Genomic DNA, 9,284 nt, shown 5'->3' on the forward strand with positions numbered 1-9,284 from the left:
TAACTGTAGCTAGAAAACAATAATATTTAATGAAATATAAGGACAGTCATGCATGTTAAATTTGACACAATGATAACAGGGGTTTCAGACTACATATGTAGCATCATATCCGGAAGCTGATACTCTCTTTCTATAAATGGCAAGCGGGATCACTAAGGTGAGTTCTGAGGCAATGGGCACCAAGAAATGCCAGAAATCTACAGTGTTTAGAGAACACTAGCCAAGGCAGTGGAGAAACTAAAGTGTGAGGCAATAAATATGAAAAGAATTGGATTGCTGTGTCCTGAAAAAGCAATGACCAAGAGAAACATTCCTACTTCTAGTCAGACCAGTTAGCCAATATTTTAATTTTACAGGTTAGTTTTATAAGAAGAAACTGTGGAGTCACATTATTTCCCTCAGGACACTAAAGGCAATGGGAATGACACTGGGAGAAATTTCCTTTCACAGACTTCTCAACCTTTTTTTTTTTTTTTTTTTTTTGGCCAAATTCTAATCAAAATGGTCCTTCTGGGTTTTGTCTGTGTCCCACTCTTGTGTAGTTCAGGTTCTCTGTATACCTTTGGGAATCCAAACCAAACAGGACTAACTCCCTGCCTTTGCCATGAGTATCAATATAGCATGACAGAGATCTGCTTCTGATCCAACTTGTGTTTGAGCGAGCCACAGCAAAATGATTTAAAAATGTAAGGTTCAAAGTGGAACCTTACATTAATGGAAAATAAACATTCCAGCAGTGTGACCCAAAGAAGAAGCTACTACCAACACAGAATAAAAGGCCATGTATACATTACTACTAGCCACATAAGCTAATGTGGTTGGAAAAATGGGGAAGAAAGAACCTTAATTGTGATAAAAACTCAAACATTTGCATTTGGATGATTCAAGATCCTTATCAGATCTTTATGCTCCCATTCTTTCTATTCATTCTCATCTCTCCTCTTCTATGATTCACCATAGTCTTTTGTTTTTAATGGTCCATTTCTGAAGACACATTCTGGCTTGGCAACATAGTTTATAAATGACTATCCATTCCCCATTAGATAAACTATAGTATTTGCAACATTTATTTTCTTACTTTCTTCTCATAAATAAATAGGTAATTTTTCAAAAATATTTTTAAAATAATATTTGTTTCAGTAAAAGGAGATTTTCAGCTTTTGAAAAATCAAATTTTTCCATAAAAACAGGCAATTTAAAAGAATTATGATGATGGTGACGACGATGAGGATGAAGATGGTTATAAAAATACTCTAAAGAACACTCAGTACAAAATATTCAACTAGCGCTAAAATGAATGAAAAATTAACTTTGGTTAGTCCCTGAAATGATGTTGACTCAAGCCCCATTAAAGTAATACATTTTTTTCAGAGAGTGTATGCAAAACTGAAGTGTACATCTATTATAAATGTACTTAATCCATCTGACTACACTGTATTCAGTTTATCAGTAGGGATTAACTCCTGAAAAAAAACTAGAGGTAAAGATAGAAAGGCTCATTTTGTTCAGGTAATTCTTATGATGAAAAAAAGATACTGTGATTTGTAATTTTTTTTTTTAGAATTCTGTGCATTTACAAAAAAAAAAGTTAATTAACAAAACTCACTAATTTTTCTGAAGTGAATCTACTCACATTTCATCTTCCAATACTCTTGTAAAGGAGTCAGAGATTTGTTATATCCATGTCTTCATTGCACAGCTTCAGAATATGAGACCCTGAGAGAAGTCCTGACCCTACTGAAGATCAAGATTCCCACTCCTAATAGTTGGGTCAGGATTTCACCCCCTCCCGAAGTGTGGGATCTACTCCAGGCCACACAACAAAACAATGACAGAGGTAAGATTTTTGTACACAAACACATATACATAAGCTTTTTGTCCCAAAAAGGACATATGTTGAAAACACAGAAAGATATAGGATGTAGAATCTTTTTCTCCCCAAAGTTCAATATTCGGTTGTTTGAATGCTTTGATGATAGCGTTGTGGTTCCTTTGTCGAGGAGTCAAACATCTGGTTACACAGAGGCTACATCAGCAACTAAGGTTTCATATCAGCAACAGAGGATAACAACATACACAGCAGAGGTTCCTTCTCAGCAAAACATCTGAAACACATGCCAGGAAGATAACTTTTGGCTATAGAGAGTTTCCTCTACATCTGTAGTAACCATGTCCTCTCCTTCCTCATGTGACTGTTACAGATTCTACATCTACAACTATCTCACCTTTAAAACTTGTGTAGTATGGAGCTGCAAGCTTCCTCTTGCTGTTACAATGATTCAAGTTGCTTGTTTTAGCTTCCATATTTCTTATCTTGACTGAGTGGTTACATTAAATATTGCCTTTTATGGATTGCTAAACACATTTCTGTACATGGTGCAGTGCATGGAGAATGAGTCTACCAGAATCTGTAGCAGTTCTTTTTGCACGAGCAGCTTCAAACAGCTTTTTATTTACGCATGGATTGTAACTGAACCATGCATATCAATGCAATACTGTGCCTTTACATGGGATTTCATATTTAGCGGTCAACTCGTTCACGAACAAATTGATAACCTTGTGGGGCTGGTGATAAAATTATAAATGGAAAACTTAAGAAATCAATATCGTATACAAATATTTTTTACATTTGAGAACAGGTTTGAGTCCTACGAACAGCTTGCTGTCACTTGAGGAAGGGCTACTGCTTCAGCACAACCTCTTACTTCCAATTTCACCTCAGAATGAAGACTAGAACAGAAAGGAATTTAGAGGAAATCAATGTTTTTCCTACTCTATAGACAGCAGGGACAGTTGAGATCTGGAACTGCAGCTTTCTTTGAAGGTACAAGGGTAAAAAAAAAGGAGGGAGGGAGGGTGGGAAGGAGAGAGAGGAGTAGTTTTTCCACATCCAAACAACAGTTTTATTATTCAGAATCAACAGTCTGGTATTAAAAAACAAGTGAAACTGAACATGGAACTTATAAGTAAACATTTAGACTAACAGATTTGGTCTAAGAAAAATAAAGCAGGATTCAAGTTTATCATATGCCATTCATTTTATTCATTATTAGCGTGGCTGGAGTTTGGGATAACCTCACTGTCCATGCAACAATGCAGGACTAACTCTGCCTGTTGGCTTGTTTGGCTTCTCAGACCATAGTTACGCAGTGCTCCTGCAATTCCCAGTCACAGCACATTTCCAAAGGTCAGAGGAGCGCAAAATCTCATTCTTGTTCCATTTTCTACTGGTCCTCAGAGTGCAAGTTCCCAGTTTCACGGAGACCTGTGCTATCCCGTTCTCTCTGAGAGAGAACTGGGCAGCGAAGGCACGAGCTGGCCCTGGTAATACAAAAGGCTGCTGAAGTTTCCATGCAGGCTTGTGACCAGTGCATCTATCTGGGTTTTAAGACTACTTACTGTCTGCCTACCTGACTCCTTTTGTGATCATCCCAGATGCTGTAACTTCATTATTTTATTTTTTTTGTGTGTGATTTAAATAAAGAGGCACAAAATCTCAAAGTGAGCAGTAGAAACATCCAGTGGTAAGACTATGGCAAGACAAAGCGTAGCCACTTGGAAAAAAAGTCCTGCTTTCCTTAATGAACGTTTTGAGTGTCTAGTTTTCTAGCTGTTGCATGTTAACCATGGGTGAAACAACAAACAATCTCTTCCTCCCATTTTGTCTGACTATTACTACATTTTCACAATCTAAAGTTTTTTTTTCAAAATCTTGCATCATTCATGTGGACCTTGGAAGATGTTTCTGTTTTTAAAAAAAGCATTTTTAGGAAAGTTTGCTCCCTTTTTCTAGAGAAATCTAGGTTTGGTTTAACTTGGTTTAAGTGAAGCAAAAGTGGACAGCACTCCTTATTATACTATTATTTACCAACCACAAAAATATCTACCCTGATGCTGACTACACAGGAGATAACCGACTACAAACCACCAAGTTTTCAATAGTGCTGTAGCTTGTGATGAAGCAGACTTGATCCATAACTACACAGATATGCTAATATTACTTCACTGGTTACTTTTAGCTTTTTGTAATTTCTTTCAAATACAATTTCTCTTTTCTTGATTTAGTGGTGATACTTGTAAGGGTGTGTGGAAGGTGAGGTCATCTGCTTCACTAAGGTAATCAAGCCAAGAACCTTTCCAATGCAAAAGGGATAAGTACTGATGGAGGCCCAGATACTTCTGTCAGGCAGAGGGTCTGTGCTGATATTAGGAGGGACCCATGAGTGTGGAGTGTCTTTGAGACAAGTGTGTGAGTCCATGCCTTTGTTTGCTACTAAGGAATGAGCTGGACTAGCCAGAAAGTAGGAGACCTGTAGAGCACATAAAAAGGCAGAGGCACCAGACAGACAAAGGGGCCGCACTGACACAGGAGGGATCTGCAAATGTGCTTCTACTTGTGAATCTAGAGAGTGGGGACACGTATGCTTTCACTAGTGAACCTGAGTCCTTACCAGCTGAAGAGGAGGAAGGAGACTTGGCTGTAGTCCTGCTAGTGTCACACGTGGGTGCTGCTGAAGGCACTGCCTTGTCTGTGGCAGTCTGTGTAGCCAGTCATGTCTTTTTTCTTTGTGTGTCTGTGTGTGTCTCCAGGATATATGCTCAGCCTCATTACTGGTTGAACCTGCAAATAGGAAAGTAGTAGCCACGTCCATCAGCTTGGCATGGAGATGCATGTGTCTCCAGGCTGGGATCCAGTGGCCAGGCAAGAGGAATCCCTAGGCCCTGGAGCTGCCGGAAGTGGCATCTGCTTATAATAGCCATTAACAAGAGGTAGGTGTTTTGTTTTGGTTTTTTTTGTTTCCATTTGTGATGATTGCCCCTCATCCAACACACAGGATCTGAATGAAGACCTAAGAGCCAAACAACTCTTGCTGCAGTCACAGCTTAAGAGCCAACCCTCTGAAGCTCACTAGTGCAACAATGCATAGCCTCTCAGACATAGACACATAATAAATACTTAATAATGAGTGATATTTCACATATATATTTCATTTGTGCTAACTTACATGCTATTTATCTAGAACTAATGGATGACTTTTACCAATCAGGAATTATTTGCAGCATGTGAATTAAAAGTCACTAAAGACATGGATGGCACGCTCTGGCTGTATGGAGCTAAAAGAGAACTAAGTCCAAGCTAAGGAGGATGACTTAATTTACTTTATATCTTATGTGATTTATTTTTGAGACCTATCTTCATTATATAACTCATTTAGTGTAGATTTTACATATAAAGTCCACTGATTCTGTATTTATATTTGAGTAACATCTGCAGAGCAAACTAATTTTGAAGAAAATAAAAGGTTACCCAAGAAAGCCTAGTGCACGTTGTGGTTAATGGTTTATACAAATACAAACTCTTCTTTTAGGCCAAAAGACCTCCTTAAGAAAATGAAAATAGTTGAGAATGTGCTTAATGCTGTGCCTCATCTAGGCTGCTTTATTAAGCAGCTTGAAGACTCTGTCAGCTCAGAATGGTTTTTAATGGTTTGGTGGTATTCTAACCAATTCTCCCTTTTACAAATATAAATGTATGGACTCTTCCCAAGCTCCACTTCCACTGAAAGTTATGTAAAGGTTAACTCTTGGCAGATATTTGACATTGTTTCCCAGTCAGTGCTTTCACTACTGAGATCTGAAGACAGGATTTTAAAATGCAATACAACTTAACCAAAGTTGAATCACTGACACTGTTTTTACTGATTAAAATTAACTTCATTTAGGAACAAAAGTTTAAAGAGATGGGAGATGCTTATGTGTGTACATAAACCAATAAATCAAATTTATTTCTATTGGATAGGTGAGTATAACTGGAGAGAACAACAGCTACTGTGTCACTGGTATTGATTCGCTAAAAACTTTGTATTATAATTTAATTCCACTTTAAAAACATAAAAAGGATACTTCACTAAAAACACACCTGTAGGTAAGAGTCTTGCCAATTGTTATAATGATACATTTATTTGTAAACATATATTATGCAAACTGGAGATTTCCATTGCTGAGAAACATACGTACAGTTATGGCCCAACAACTGTGTTGTTATCCATGCACTCAGATTACTGGAGTGCAATTCTGTCTCAGGGTCAATTTATTTATTTATATGGCGATTTTTTTAGAATGGGTTGCTGCTTCTTCCTTTATCCTGCAGTTGAACTCGGGATCTACATTTATCTAGAGAAAATAAAAGGAGGAGAGATAGGAAGTCAGAATAAAACTCAACTGTCCCATGAATGTTGAAGTTACCATCCACACTACAAACTCAATTGAAATGCATGTGCATTGACCAGCTTAGGTTCAACTCTTAAACATACTTCTGTCTGCTAAGTGGCTGATTAAATTACAGGCTGTACATGAGTTCAGAGTTGAAAGATCTAGTAAAACTAGAGGCATTCTTCCCCTACTCCTTACCTTTCTCTGTTCCAGCTTTTTTACTTTCCTACCATTTTCAAGCAATATTGTTTTCTCCATTGTGAGACGCTGAAGTCCTAGCAATGTTCCAGGTTCCTGACAGAGGAAGATATAAATACCCTATGCTGTGTTATGGGTCAATGCCAGCTTTTGTGTCATTACAACAAGGTGAAAATATTAGCCATCTTCTTGTTTGATTTGCCACAAAGCTGGTTAGCCACACTGCACTGCCAAAAGAAATGTACAGCCATTTGTACCAACGTACCAACAATGTTTATCTTGCAAAGCAGGCACACAAGCATAAGGTGTTTAATTAAGGTCATTCTTACTGTATCAATTAGCATTTTTATATTAAATATTATTAGATTAGTGTCACAATCATAGCTAAGGACAATTTCCTAAGCAGTCCTACAAAGACTGGAAACACATATCTAGCAATATAACTGTAAAAATTCTGTGCTGTACTTGCTTATACAGTTAGGGAAAATGTGTTCACCAAATTGGGAGATCATGTGCAGAATATTCTGTTGTTTGCTTGTCTGTATCTGTCCATTTTTATTTCATTTTATCTTGCAAGTTCAGTTGCTCTAAAATTTATTTCTAGTGTGATGGTGCAAAAGAGTTCTAGTCACGAGTGAGGGTAGTGTTGAACTGGCTACGATGCAAACATGAAACAGAAGGTTACAGATTTAAGTACAGACAGCTAGAGTAGTCAGAGTTAATAAGATGGTTTGGGTTAGAAGAAGAAAGCTTATCTCATCACATCTGCTCTCTACCAGTTATCAAGGCTTTTCTGTCAAGATTCTACAGAAGACAGTTTACTGTAGACTGGCAAGTTTCTCATGAAGGGCTTTCCAATTGCTCTTCTGAAAGTGAAACAGCATAATCTTAATGATTATATCATGTGTTGACTGAAGACAGGATTCAATATCACAGTTCCATGTACAGTTTGAAGCAAGCTAACTCAGTATCTTAAAGTTCTCTTCAGAATGAAAATGGTCTTTGAAGCCCAGTTTCATGGCCAAGTCATTTAATGTACAGTGAGTGAAAGAAATAACTGAAAAAACTCATGTTAATAAATTCTCCAGTCAGTCATCTATACATAAGAGGTTGAGCCATCCCTATATTCACACGCATGATCTGTATATCACCACAACATATATGAATAGATTTTCATGCATGTGGTGTCACTCAAAGACTTAGAACTTTTGGAAGTATATGCCCAACCAAGCATCTGAATGTGTTCTGAGTTTGTGTTAGCAGACCCACGTACTTATAATCAAGGTAACATAATTGTAATTACATAAATGCAATGGAGACTACTGCTTTATCTTAAAGAGCTTCCTGGGCAAAGTACTCTCAGCTAATAAACATCCCTTCCCATGTGGCAAGGTCTTATCCAGCAAGGCATTGCCACATGTTTTCTTTCTTTATTTTGAAGCTTTTCCTAAGTGAGGCAGTCATACAAAATTAGAATAATTACATTATTTTAATTTTTTTCCCTTCTTATATGAGATGCCCTATAAATCAATGATTCCAAGAAACTCCTACTAGATAGCTTTTTGTGAATGGAGAGTCAGCAGAAAGATTATGATCAGGAAATGGCATTTACTGGTTGCTATCAGGACCAGTGCAACTGCATAGCAGATAGGTAGCAATCAAATACCACTGATGTGCTTCAGCCCCTGCTGAAAAATGGAGGCTGAAGCAGAAGGCACAAAGACCTGAGGCTCAATTTTACTGTCTGAAAGATCTGCACAGGACTTGCAGGGGGTAGGATATGGCTGCTTCTGAGAGTAAATCTTACTCTAGCTGTTATCAATCTGTAAAAATTCTGTAAAAACTTAATAAATACTGTGACCTAAAAAGAGTTATTCTGAGTCATAGTCTGAATGCTAACAGAGTTTTCCACTTATTCACCAACGACTAAGCTTACACTGGAGAGGTCTGTCTTAACTTTTTTTTTTTCTTCCCAGGGGAGACAGTCAATGGAGAGAGGAAGGATCCTTCAGTAAACTAATTCAAAGCATGTGAATTAGGCTCTGACCTGCCCTTCAGAAGAACCATTTGTCAATAAAGCCTTGGGAGAAGAGCCTGCCTAAGCTAAAATTAGCCTTTAAGATTACATTCCTTAATGCAATAAGGAAATACTTTACAACAAAACACTCATGAAAAACAAAGTGCTAAATCTATTAAGGGTATCAAAAGAAAAAAAAAACTTTTCTTGCACTGGTTATGCATACTTATTACCCTTTAAAATCTTCTGTGATAAATTAATTCCATTTGTTTTCAATGTCTTTCTGCTTCTCATTATAGCCATTTAAAGCTTTATCATGTCCTCTGGATCCCAGTCTTTGCTCTACAGCTCCTTTGATTCATACAAACACACTGACTTGCAAATTCAGTAGGTTTATACTGAATCCATGAAGAATATCTAATTAATAGTTCATACAACATACGTCACCTCATGCCTCTATAAGCTTTTACATCAGTATGCTATAATAAATTTTAAAATATAGAATGGCTTACTTCTACTTAACTTGTCTTCTTTTTAACTTTAAAATTATCCTACATCTCTAAAATAACATGAAGTCCTAATTATACCATGGATTACAGAAACATAATAGAATGCATCTGCCCCCAAATGCTTGAAATATTGGACAACAGAAGGGGAAATAGCAACAGGGAAATTTACTTGCAGCAAGTTCATAACAGAAGCCAAGTGAAAACATCCCTTCAGCTACTGCACCGCCTTCCGGACCACACAGTTCCTGAAATTTGAGACAAATAAGGAGGCAAAACACGACCACCTCCATTATTTTTATTAAACCAATTTATATAAGAAGTAACCTTAAGAGAACCTGTGTACTAAA

Source organism: Chlamydotis macqueenii, chromosome 3 (genome assembly GCF_036417535.1).
Source record: "Chlamydotis macqueenii isolate bChlMac1 chromosome 3, bChlMac1.mat, whole genome shotgun sequence".
NCBI lineage: Eukaryota > Metazoa > Chordata > Aves > Otidiformes > Otididae > Chlamydotis > Chlamydotis macqueenii.